The sequence below is a fragment of the Mirounga angustirostris genome, unplaced genomic scaffold (assembly GCF_029215605.1).
Source record: "Mirounga angustirostris isolate CCGP_5_RB_7025 unplaced genomic scaffold, mMirAng1.0.hap1 SCAF_1, whole genome shotgun sequence".
Taxonomy (NCBI): domain Eukaryota; kingdom Metazoa; phylum Chordata; class Mammalia; order Carnivora; family Phocidae; genus Mirounga; species Mirounga angustirostris.
The window spans coordinates 190053044-190065907 of record NW_026991709.1 but is presented as its reverse complement, the minus strand read 5'-3'; the positions used below and the strand labels follow the sequence as shown (position 1 = coordinate 190065907).

Below are 12864 nucleotides of genomic sequence, written 5' to 3'. Positions count from 1 at the left end.
CCGCTGTCTTTCCTTGGGAGCGGGCGGCTGCTGCAGTGCGCGCTGCGCGCCGGGGACGCCTCCGTAAGTGCTGGTGCTTGAAGCAGGGGGCCCGAAAGTCAGCCTCTTTGGAACACGACTTAAGGCTGCAGGGACCTTAAGAGTTAGGTCAGCCTTTTGAGGGCACTGAAACCCTAAGGGCACCAGGTGTCGCTTGCGCACACTCTAATGATAGGAACTTAACCACCCTATGAATGAGCCCGGTCTTCCCGGGACCGCGCACAGTCCGTTGCCTAGAACGCGAACCAGAGCTTTCATTGACGCATTAAGCGCCTGCAGTGTGCCAGGCACTGTGATGAGTGCTTTACAGCTCATTTAGTTCTCACAGGAACCCTCTCAGGTGGCTACTGTTAAAATCTCCAGCTGTCCTCAAGTCAGTTTGGGTTGTCAGTCGTCAGAAAGTCCTTCATCCAAAATTTTCAGCGTCTATGGGCTTGACCAATCTTTTTTTTTTTTTTTGCTTGGTCATTTCAAACGAGATTTATTAAGAGGGCTTTTCACTCCCCCTTCCTTTTTAGGTGTAATTTAGACACAGTAAAATGCACATTCCCATCATCTCAGAAAGTTCCCTCAATGTTTCCTCCCAGTCATTCCCCACACATCACCCCACAAGCAACCACAGATCTGATTTCCATCACTGTAACTTAATTCGCCTGTGTTAGAACTTGAAATAAAAGGAATTATATGATGTGTACTCTTGTGTCTGGCTCAGCAAAATGTTTTGGATATTCATCCATGTTGTTGAGCATAGCAATAGTTTTTTACTCTTTCTTTTTTTAATTTTATTATGTTTTTAATAATCTTTACACCCAACATGGGGCTGGAACTCATGACCCGGGGATCAAGAGCCACAAGCTCTTCTGACTGAGCCAGCCAGACGCCCCTCCTCTTTCTTTTAGTTTTTTCTTTTGGAAGACTTTAAGTGTCACAAGAAATTGTGAAACTAGTACAAAGAGTTTCCATGTACCCTTCACCTATCTTTGCCCACTGTCTCGTATAACCATAGTACCTTGTCAAATCCCCTGAATCGATACTGATACAATGCTATTAACTCATTTAGAGACTTTATCCAGCTTTCATCAGTTTTCATATGCATTCTTGTGGGGGTGTATAATACTATAGAGGTGTATTACATGTACAGATCATGTAACTCCTCCCACAATCAGAATACAGAATTGTTCCATCACCACAAAGTACCTCCCTCATGTTACCTCATAGTCATACCCTCCCCAACCCCTAACTCCTGGCAACCACTAATCTGTTCTCAGTCACTATAATTTATTATTTCAAGAATGTTTTATACATGGAATCATAAAATATGTAACTCTTTGGGATCAGCTATTGTCACTCAGCCTAATGCTCTTGAGATCCATTCAAGTTGTTGCATGTATCAACATTTCATTCCTTTTTATTGCTAAGTAATTGTATGTTTATCCATTCACCCCTTGAAGGACATTTGGGTTATATCCAGTTTTAGCAATTACCAGTAGAGCTGCAATGAACATTGGCTCATAGGTTTTTGTGTAAACATTACTTTTCATTTCTTCAGGTAAATACTGAGCAGTATGATTATATCGAAGTGTTTTTCCAAAGTGGATATACCATTTTACATTACCTCCAGCCATGTATGAGACATCCAGTTGCTCTGGATCCTTGCCTGCATGTGATATTACCAATATTTTCTATTTTAGCCATTGTAATAGATGTGTAGCAGTGTCCCTCATGACTTAATTTGCATTTCCCTAATGGTTAATGATTATTGAACATCTTTTCACATGCTTACTTGCTGTCCATCCTTGGCGAAGTGTCCAAGTCTTTTGCTCATATTCTAACTAGATTATTTGTTTTTTATTTTAGTAAAACATGCATAAAATTTACCATCTTAAGCATATAGTTCATTGGCATTTAATATGTTCATATTGTTGTTCAGTTACCCCACCATCATCCATCTCCAGAACTTTTTCTTTTTCTTTCTTTTTTTAATTTTTAAGTAATGTCTATACCCAACGTGGGGCTTGAACTTACAACCCTGAGATCAAGAGTCGCATGCTCGGGTGCCTGGGTGGCTCAGTTGGTTAAGCGACTGCCTTCGGCTCAGGTCATGATCCCAGAGTCCTGGGATCGAGTCCCACATCGGGCTCCCTGCTCAGCGGGGAGCCTGCTTCTCCCTCTGACCCTCTCCTCTCCCATGCTGTTTCTCTCTCGCTCGCTCTCTAATAAATAAATAAATAAAATCTTTAAAAAAAAAAAGAGTCGCATGCTCTACCCGCTGAGCCAGCCAGACACCCCTCCAGAACTTCTTCATTTTCCCAAAAGGAGACTCTCTAGTCGTTAAACAGTAACTCTCCATTCCCCTCTTCCCCTAGCCACTGGCAACCACCATTCCATCTCTATAAATTGGACTACTCTACCTCATATAAGTGAAATCATACTGTGTGTGTGTGTGTGTGTGTGTGACTAGCTCATTTCAGTTAGCGTAATGTCTTCAAAGTTTATCCATATTGTAGCCTGTCTCAGAATTTCATTCTTTTCTAAGGTTAAATAATATTCCAGTGTATGCATATATCACATTTTGTTTATCCATTCTTCTGTTGATGGACATTTTGGTTGTTTTCAACGTTTAGATTTGTGAATAATGCTGCTATGAACATTAGTGTACAAATATCTATTTGAGTCCCTGCTTTTAATTCTTTGGGGTATATACCTAAAAGTGGTGTTGCTAGATCATATGTTAATAGTATGATTAATTTTTTTGAGGAATGACCATTCTGTTTTCCATTGTAAATTAACCAGTGTATATTCCCACCAGCAATGCACAAGGGTTCCAATTTCTCTACATTCTCACCAACATTTATTATTTTCTACTTAATTGTTAATAGCCATCCTAATATGTATGAAGTAGTATCTCATCATGGTTTTTATTTGCATTTCCCTAATGATTAGTGATACTGATCATCTTTTCATGTGCTTATTGGCCATCTGTATGTCTTGGAGAAATGGCTATCCAAGTCTTTTGCCTATTTCTCAACTGAGTTGTTGTTTTGTTGTTGTTGAGTTACAGGAATTCTCTATATAACCTGGATATTAATCCCTTATCAGATATATGATTTACAAATATTTTCTCCCATTCCTTGGGTTGCCTTTTCACTCTGGTGACAGTGTCCCTTGTTACACAAAAGTGTTTAATTTTGATAAAGTCCAACTTATTTTTTCTCTTATTGCCTGTGCGTTTGGTATTATATCTGTCAAAGATTCAAAATAGCCCAAGTAAAACCAATGAATCACTGAAGTAGTAATTAGTAAAAACTTACTGTGCACACACCAAAAAGACAGTTTATAAACTGGGAGCCCTCAAACCAAAACGTGACATGAGTCTTAGGGAGTATATTGTTATAAAGCAGTTTATATAGTGAGAAAGCAGTGAGTTTATTCTTCATGGTGATTGGTTATAATATTACAATTTTCAGTGATATTTCAGTTAATATTTTCATATTAACCTTGGGAAACAGTTCAAGTTTTGCTTTTCATTTATAGGGACGCAAGCAAGAAATTATCCAGATCAAGTTAGCCTTGCAAAATAAACTAAATGAAGCTTTGTTTGTATGACGAAGCTGGTTTTGTCAGTTCAGGGAATTTTCAAGATTGGTCTCCGTTTGCTTCTGATTTAACATATCTAAGAAATCATTGCTAAATTCAATATCATGAAGCATTTCTCCTATATTTTCTTCTAAGAGTTTTATAGTATTAGCTCTTATGTTTAGGTCTTTGGTCGATTTTGAGTTAATTTTTATATATGATATAATGGTGGGTCCAATTTCATTCTTTTGCACTTTTTTTTTTTAAGATTGTATCTATTTATTTGAGAGAGAGAGAGAGGAGGAGGAGGAGGAGAAGCAGAGGGAAAGGGACAAGCAGATTCCCTGCTGAGTAGGGAGCCCAATGCAGGGCTTAATCCCAGGACCCTGAGAGCACAGCCAGAGCCAAAACCAGGAGTCGGACGTCCAGCTGATCCACCCAGGCGCCCCAGTACCACACTGTTTTTTTGTTTTTGTTTTTGTTTAAAGATTTTATTTATTTATTTGACAGAGAAAGACACAGCGAGAGAGGGAACACAAACGGGGAGTGGGAGAGGGAGAAGCAGACTCCCTGCCGAGCAGGGAGCCCGATGCGGGACTCGATCCTGGGACTCCAGGATCATGACCTGAGCCAAAGGCAGTCGCTTAACCAACTGAGCCACCCGGGCGCCCCCACACTGTTTTGATTAGTGTAGCTTGGTAGTAAGTTTGAAATCAGAAGTTGAGTCCTCCAGCTTTGTTATTCTTTTTCAAGGTTGTTTTGGCTACTTGGAGTTCTTTGAGATTCCATATGAACTTTAGGATGGGTTTTACTATTTCTGCTAACACTGTCATTGGGATTTTGATAGGGACTGCACTGGATCTGTAAATTGCTTCAGGTGCTATTGACATCTTAACAATATTAAACCTTCCAATCTATGAACACGGGATATCTTTCATTTATTTGTATCTTCTTTCTTTATTTATTTTTAAAGATTTTATTTATTTATTTGCCAGAGAGAGAGAGAGAGGGAGAGTACAAGCAGGGGGAGTGGCAGGCAGAGGGAGAAGCAGGCTCCCTGCTAAGCAAGGAGCCCGATGCAGGACTCGATCCCAGGACCCTGAGATCACGACCCGAGCCGAAGGCCAGATGCCCAACCATCTGAGCCACCCAGGTACCCTATTTGTATCTTCTTTAATTTCCTTTAGCAATGTCTTGTAGTTTTCAGTGTTTAAATCTTTAGCCTCCTTGGTTAAATTAATTCCTAATTATTTTATTCTTTTGGAGGCTATTATGAGTGGAATGGTTTTCTTAATATCCTTTTCATATTGTCCATTGTCAGTGTATAGAAATGCAACTGTGACTTTTGAGTCCTGATTTCATATCCTGCAAATTTGCTAAATTTGTTTATTAGTTCTAACAGGTGTGTGTGTGTAATCTTTAGGATTTCCTATGCATAAGATCATGCCATCTGTAAAAAGAAATGATTTTATGTCTTCCTTTCTAATTTGGATGCCTTTTTTTTTCCTTGTCTAATTGCTCTGACTAGAGCTTCTAATACTATGTTGAGTAGAAGTGGCAAAAGCAGGCATCCTTGTCTTCTTCCTGATCTTAGAGGGAAAATTTTCAGTTTTTCACCATTGAGTTAGCTGATGTTAGGTGTAGGTTTTTCATATATGGCCTTTATTATGTTGAAGTGGTTTCCTTCTACTCCTAGTTTGTCAAATGTTTTTAACATGAAAGGGTGTTGAATTTTGGCATACGCTTTTTCTGTAGCCACACAGTTTCCCCCCTTCATTCTGTTTATGTGGTCTATTTCATTGACTGATTTTTGCATATTGAGATTATTTTCTTACTGTTGTGTTCAGAGCACTGTTTATGGATTCTGTATGCAAGTCCTTTGTCAGATACGTGATATGCAAATATGTTCTTCAGTTTATGGGTTGTCTTTTCATCCTGTAAGGTTACTTCACAGGGCAAAAGTTTTTAATTTTGATGAAGTCCAATTTTTCAACTTTTTCCTTTTATGGATTATGCTTTTTGGTATCATATATGAGAAATTTTTACCTAACACCAGCATACAAAGATTTTCTCCTTTTTTATAAAAGTGTTATGGTTTTGTGTTTTCCACTTAGATCTATGATCTATTTTGAGTTAAAATTTGTATAAGATTTAAATTTAGATTGAGATCTTTGATTTTTTTTTCCTTAAGTATGTCCAATTATTCCAATACCATTTGTTGAGAGAACTACTTTCTCCATTGAATTGTTTTTGCATGTTTGTAAAAAAATCATTTGACCAAATTTGTGTAGGTGTATTTCTGGAGTCTGTCCTGTTCCATTGATCTATATCTCTGTCCCTCCTCCTCCTCCAATACCATACTGTCTTGATAACTGTAGCTGTATTGTAATTCTTAAAATCAGGTAGTGTGATTCCTATAACATTATTCTTTTTTTTTTTTTTTTTTTTTTTTTTTTAGACAGAGAGAGGGAACACAAGCCGGGGGAGTGGGAGAGGGAGAAGCAGGCTTCCTGCTGAGCAGGGAGCCCGATGAGGGACTCGATCCTGGGACTCCAGGATCATGACCTGAGCCGAAGGCAGCCTCTTAACCAACTAAGTTGCTCCAAATCTTTACCAACATTTGATGATAGCAGTTTTTAAGATTTTGCTATCCTGTTGGTTGTGGGTTTATATATCATGTGGTTTTAATTTTTATTTCCTTGATTACCAACAATGTTGAACACCTTTCCATGGGCTTATCGTCTGTCAACCTCTTTTAGGAAAGTGATCACAGCAGAATTCAAACTTCACATGTAAGGTCTCAGTGAATGAAAGTCTCCTTCTGTTCCCTCAGGATGAAGCAGAGAAGACATGCTTTGTCTCCAGGGACAGGTGGCATATTAGTGATTATTACTATTTTATCAACAGCAATGTCTCCGGTTTCTATGATATCTTATAAATACATTTTTATGAAACTGATCTTATCTTTCCTCACAGGTTACAAAAACTGGGAAACCCTGTACCAAAATATAATATACAAATGAATATTGGATAAAGAAATTTTTAAAAAGCAGAAATAGTGAAAAACTAGAAGCATTCACATATCCATCAGTTGGGAACTGGTTTAATGAAGCATGTTACATCTCCTCCATGGAATATCATTCTTCTGTTAAAAGAATAAAAATAGGAGAATGAGGCAGACCTACATGTATGGATCCATACGTATATATCATATGTTCTTATTGGGAACAATCTCCAAGCAAGGTTAGATATGAACTAAGAAAATGGAATCCCATTTGTCTAAATAAAATACAGGAGTAAATATATATACTCATAAAAAAAAAGTTTTGAAAGAATTCATGAGAAATTGTGAAGAGAAGCTAAATGGTGGAAGGGTAGAATTTGACTAATAGAGATCAAGGAATGTTTTACTTTTTATACCTTTTATGTAGTATGATTTTTTTAAATAATGAGAATACATTACTTTAGTTGATTGTTAATTAACACACATAGTTCATAAAATTACAAGCCAAATAACATACTGGGAAAATCTTTGTCACAGAAACGGCATAAATTTATATAAATATTTAATACATGAAGAATTCCTAAGAAATAAGGAGAAAACACTAATATCCCAATGGAAAATGGGCAAAGAGCGTGAAGAGACACTTCACAAAGTAGTAGAAATGACTAGCAAACATGAATTATGTCAAAAAAATAAAACAAAACCATGAATTATGTCTGACTTCACTCATACCCAAAGGAATAGAAATCAAAGCATCGATGAGACCTCATTTCTTGGCCCTTCAAATTACTAAAGATTTAACAAAGTTTATCTAATACTTGTAAGGGTTCAGGGAAATGGACACTCATACACAGTAATAATTGTTCCAGTGTTTCTGGAAAACAGTTTGTTAGTCGATCTCAAGAACCTTCAAATAAATATGTTCATACATACAAATAAAGGTGTTTACATATTATAATATATCCATATTCCTTTGGCCTAGTTATTCTACTTGTAAGGATTTATCCTCTTAACTCTTGGTTGCTTTTGATTAATTTATGTGAAAATATTCATATAGTAGGACAATTTTTCAACTATTTAAATATCTGGGAAAATACTTAGATAAATTAGGGTATATCCAGATGTTGAAATATTACATAATACCTGAAATTCTATCTTTAAAGAATTAAATAGTATGCAAAAGTATTTATGAAATAATATTAAATGAAAAAAGCAGAATAATAATAGTTTGAAATATAATCCCAATTTTATCTAAAAGTATGTATGTGGTTAGAAAAATGCCTGGAAAGGAGAATGTAGTAGCTTAACATGAGATTTAAAAATAAAAGGAAGATTTATAATAAATCTCAATTGTGATCAAAATACTATTTATTATTTTTATGTATTTCTTTCCCATATATCCATATGCCTTTATGTTTTATATTTTATTTTGAATTTCAAAAATATTTTTGAGTAGGAAATTTATTTCATTATAGGAAAAAAAACTCAAGTAGAGGAAGGTATAAAGTAATTGACCTCCCCTCCCCCACCTTGGATACCTTGCTTCCTCTCCCCACCTCAACAGCCACTATGACTCATTTCTTCTGTGTATTTACAAGAAGGACCACTTGCGTATAAGCATGTAAGACTGTATCTCCCTTTGTTTACATGAAGATTAGCTTTTTAAAAATATATTTTTTAAGTGAGCATACAGTAAAATTGTGTGTGTGTGTGTCCAGCTCTATGAGTTTTGAAGCTGACAACCACAATGAGGATACAGAACAGTCCTATGACCCCCAAAACTCCCTCCTACCGTCCTCACGAAGCCCACTCCTTCCTCCCATCCCTAATAACCACTAATCTGTGTTTGTTGCCATACTATTCCCTTTTCCAGAATGTTATATAAATGAAATCATACAGTATATAACTTTCTGAGACGGACTTCTTTCACTCACATAATACCTTTGAGATTCATCCAAGTTGCCATGTGTATTAATAGTTCATTCTTTGGGGGCGCCTGGGTGGCTCAGTCGTTGGGCATCTGCCTTCGGCTCAGGTCATGATCCCAGAGTCCTGGGATCGAGCCCCGCATCGGGCTCCCTGCTCCGCTGGAAGCCTGCTTCTTCCTCTCCCACTCCCCCTGCTTGTGTTCCCTCTCTCGCTGTGTCTCTCTCTGTCAAATAAATAAATAAAATCTTTAAAAAAAAAAATAGTTCATTCTTTGTTCTTGCTGAGTAGTATTCTGTTGTATGCATGTACCACAGTTGGTTTATCCATTTACTTGTTGAGGGACTTTTGAATTGTTCCCAGTTTTTGGCAATGCTGGATAGAGCTAATACAAAAATTTTTTAATGGAGTTTTGTGTAAACATATGTTGGTATTTCTCTATGGTGTGAGATTGGGATTACTGGGTCATATGGTGTGCGTATTTAACTTTTAAGAAATTGTCAAACTGCTTTCTGGAGTGGCTGTACCATTTTGTATTCTCACCACCAGTGTATGAGAGTTCCAGCCACTCCATATCCTCACCAACACTTGGTAGTATCATTTGTTTGTTCTTTTTGCTTTTTTGCCTTTCTGTTAGGTGTGTAGTGATATCATCATGGTTTTAATTTGCATTCCCTAATGGCTAATGATGTTGAACATCTCTTCAAAGACTTATTGGCCATTTGTATGTCATCTTTGATGAAATACCTGTTTAAATCCTTTGCCCATTTTTTATTAGGTCATTTGAAATTTTCTTACAGTTGAGTTACATATATATTCTGGATACAAGTTCTTTGTTGGATAACTAACTTGCAAATATTTTCTCACAGTCTGGCGTATCTCTTCATTTTCTTAACAGTGTCTTTTGTAGAGAAAAAGGTTTAAATTTTGATGAAATTCAATTTACCAAATTTTTCTTTTATGGGTCACATTTTGGTATCTTATCTAAGAACTCCTTGCCTAACGCCAGATTGTAAAGGTTTTCTCTGATGTTTCCTTCTAAAGTTTTATAGTTTTAGGGGCTCCTGGGTGGCTCAGTCAGTTAAGTGGCTGCCTTCGGCTCAGGTCATGATCTCAGGGTCCTGGGATCGAGCCCCATGTCAGGCTCCCTGCTCAGCGGGGAGTCTGCTTCTCCCTCTCCCTCTTCCTGCCTTTCTGCCTGCTTGTGCTATCTCTCTGTCAAAAAAAATAAATAAAATCTTAAAAAAAAACCTTTAAGGTTTTATAGTTTTACATTTAGATCAATGACCCATTTTGAGTTAATTTTTGTTTAAGGTGTGAGGTTTAGGTCTCAAGTTTTCTTTTTTTGCAGACGGTGTCCATTTGTTTCAACGTCATTTGGTAAAAAGACCATCTTTTCTCCATTGAGTTGACTTTGCACCTTTGTACATAAATCAATTAACTGTTTTGTGTGGGTCTGTAGTTGGGACTATCTATTCTGTTCCATTGATCTCTATGTTTATCCCTTCAATATTATAGTCTTAATTACTGAAGCTGTGTAATCGTTTTTAAAATCGAACAGTGTAAGTCCTCCAACGTTACTCTTCTTTTTCAAAATTATTTTACAATCAGCTTATCTGCATCTACAAAAAAAAATCTTGATAGAATTTTGATTGAAATAGCAATCAGCAAAACTGGAATATCTGGATTAGTGATCAGCAAGGGAAAGAAACAAAAGGTGATTTAAATATTTCTTTTTTAAAAAATTGATATTTCCAGTTTCTCCATTACAAACAATGCTGTAATGAACCTTGTTTGAATGGGACAAACTTTTAGGGGTCTTAAAGGGGGATATTATGGGTGTGTCCGCATGCACGCACTCGTACGCACACGCATTGGTCCATTGGGTTATTTCTGGTACTGCCCTGATAGAATTTAGTTTCTGGAAGTTTTAGAAGCGTAGCTGTTGAGGAAAAGCCATCCAGGTGAATTCCCCCAATCCCTTTCCCACGTGGCGGTGACTGTTTTATTCCCGAGGCTCAGCCCTAGAGGGCGCCCGCTCCACTTGACTGGCGGCGGCAAACTGCAGGAGGCGCAGAAGCCCGTGTCAGGGCAGCCACGTGACTCGTGAAAAGTGGGGCCTCCGAAAGTATAAATACGTCTGTTCTCTGGCCTTAGCCACATTTTCTGTGGGTTGCAAAACAGCCTAAGAGCCCAGATTTTGGCTTCGCAGCAGCAAAGGCTGAAAGAGGGAAAGGTTGCCCAGAAAGCTTCACCCACACGTTGTACCGTGAACTTTTAAAGGATGGATACAACTCCCCATTTCCAGGCGCGGCATAGCATCCCAAACATTTTGATGCTGATTACTTGACTAGATTTAAAAAAATGTTTTTTTTTAGCTGAAGGAAAACTATGTTGTTTAATATATTAGAACCTATTTATAATACTGGGTTGGAAGAGATGTCTCTGAATTAATAACACCAGTCTTATTCTATGTGTAGTTGTTATATTTAGGTAGACAGGATTTCACATTTTCTCTGGATCTGTGTAAAAATGAACTGTATCATAATAGTGAATGTATAACTTTAAAAATGCATTTAGGGCGCCTGGGTGGCTCAGTTGGTTAAGCAACTGCCTTAGGCTCAGGTCATGATCCTGGAGTCCTGGGATCGAGTCCCGCATGGGGCTCCCTGCTCAGCAGGGAGTCTGCTTCTCCCTCTGACTCTCCCCCTTCTCATGCTCTCTCTATCTCATTCTCTCTTTCAAATAAATAAATAAAATCTTTAAAAAATAATAATAATAAAAATAAATAAAAATGCATTTAAATTGGGACACCTGACTGGCTCAGTCCCTAGAGCATGGGACTCTTGATCTGGGGGTTGTCGGTTCAAGCTCCACATTGGTGTAGAGATTACTTAAAAGAAAATCTTTAAAAATATGTATTTAAGGGGCAGCTGGGTGGCTCAGTTGGTTAAGTGACTGCCTTCCTCCAGGTCATGATCTCAGAGGTCCTGGTCTAGAGCCCCATGTGGGGCTCCCTACTCAGCTGGGGGTCTGCTTCTCCCTCTTCCTCTGCCCCTCCCCCTGCGTGTGCTCTCTCTCGCTCTCGCTCTGTCTCTCAAATAAATAAATAAATAAATAAATAAATAAATAAATAAATAAATAAAATCTTTTTAAAAAATGTATTTGAGGGGCACCTGGGTGGCTCAGTCAGTTAAGTGGCTGCCTTCGGCTCAGGTTGTGATCCCAGAGTCCTGGGATCTGGCCCTTCCAGGCACTGGGGGCTCCCTGCTCAGTGGAGAGCCTGATTTGCCTTCTCCCTCTGCCCTTCCTCCCACTTGTGCTCTCTCTCTCCCTAATAAATGAATATTTTTTAAAAAATTAAAAAAAATTTAAATCAACTCCAATAGATAAATGACTAGTTTAAGTTAAATAGAAATGTTTTATTAATGTTGAATATGTATAACTTGAAGTAGACTAAAAACTTTTGCCATTAAGAATGTGTGCATAAATATCTATTTTCAGAAATGAGGCTCCTTGAAAAAAGTTTATATGTTGCTTAAAATATAGAATAAATATAGCAATACAGCATAGTTGTTAAGAAAACAAGTTTTGCCACTTCAAAGAATTTGTACTGCAAACATAGTCATAGAAGAAATGGGTGAAATTTATGCATGAGGTGTTCGTGGTAGCTATTTATAATAATATAATGACTTTACAATAGCAAAAGATGGAAATAAACATTCAGGGTTTAGATGAAAAAATATATATGATACAGACATGAAACGGAATATTATGAAGCTGTAAAAGGAATAAAGAAGACTTCTCTATATGAGAGGCATGAGCATCCTTCCACTTGACTAGAATTTCTTCAGAATGGTGTAGAAGGGAAATTTGAGAAATCAGGCGATGCTTTCAACTACAATTTTCTTTTCTTTTTTAAAAACTTTCTCTTTTGAAATAATTATGTATTCACAGGAAGTTGCAAAGATAGTACGGAGAGGTCCTTGAACCCTTCATCTAGTTTTGCCAGTGATTATGGCTCCGGGAACTATAGTAAAACCAGGACACTGGCCTTGGTATGATGTGTTTGTATGCTATTTTATCACCTCTGTATATCGGAGTAACCACAGGAACTGTTGTGTCTCTACAAAGAGCTCCCTAGTGCTACCCTATTACACTCACACCCATCCTTCCCTACCCCTGGTAACTACTAATCAGGTCTCCTTTTCTCATTTTGAGAATTTTATATAAATGGAATCATACAGCAGGAGATCGGAGAGTTTTTTTTTTTTTTTTTCCCCACTTAGCACAATGTCCTTGAGATCCATCCAAGTTGT

The 12864-nt window shown here is 37.5% G+C and overlaps 1 protein-coding gene across 4 annotated transcripts in view; it reads left to right on the top strand.

The window, feature by feature from the left end:
• PXK (PX domain containing serine/threonine kinase like) overlaps positions 1-12864 on the top strand; it is a 109106-nt gene that overhangs the window by 81834 nt on the left and 14408 nt on the right. The window lies entirely within an intron of this gene.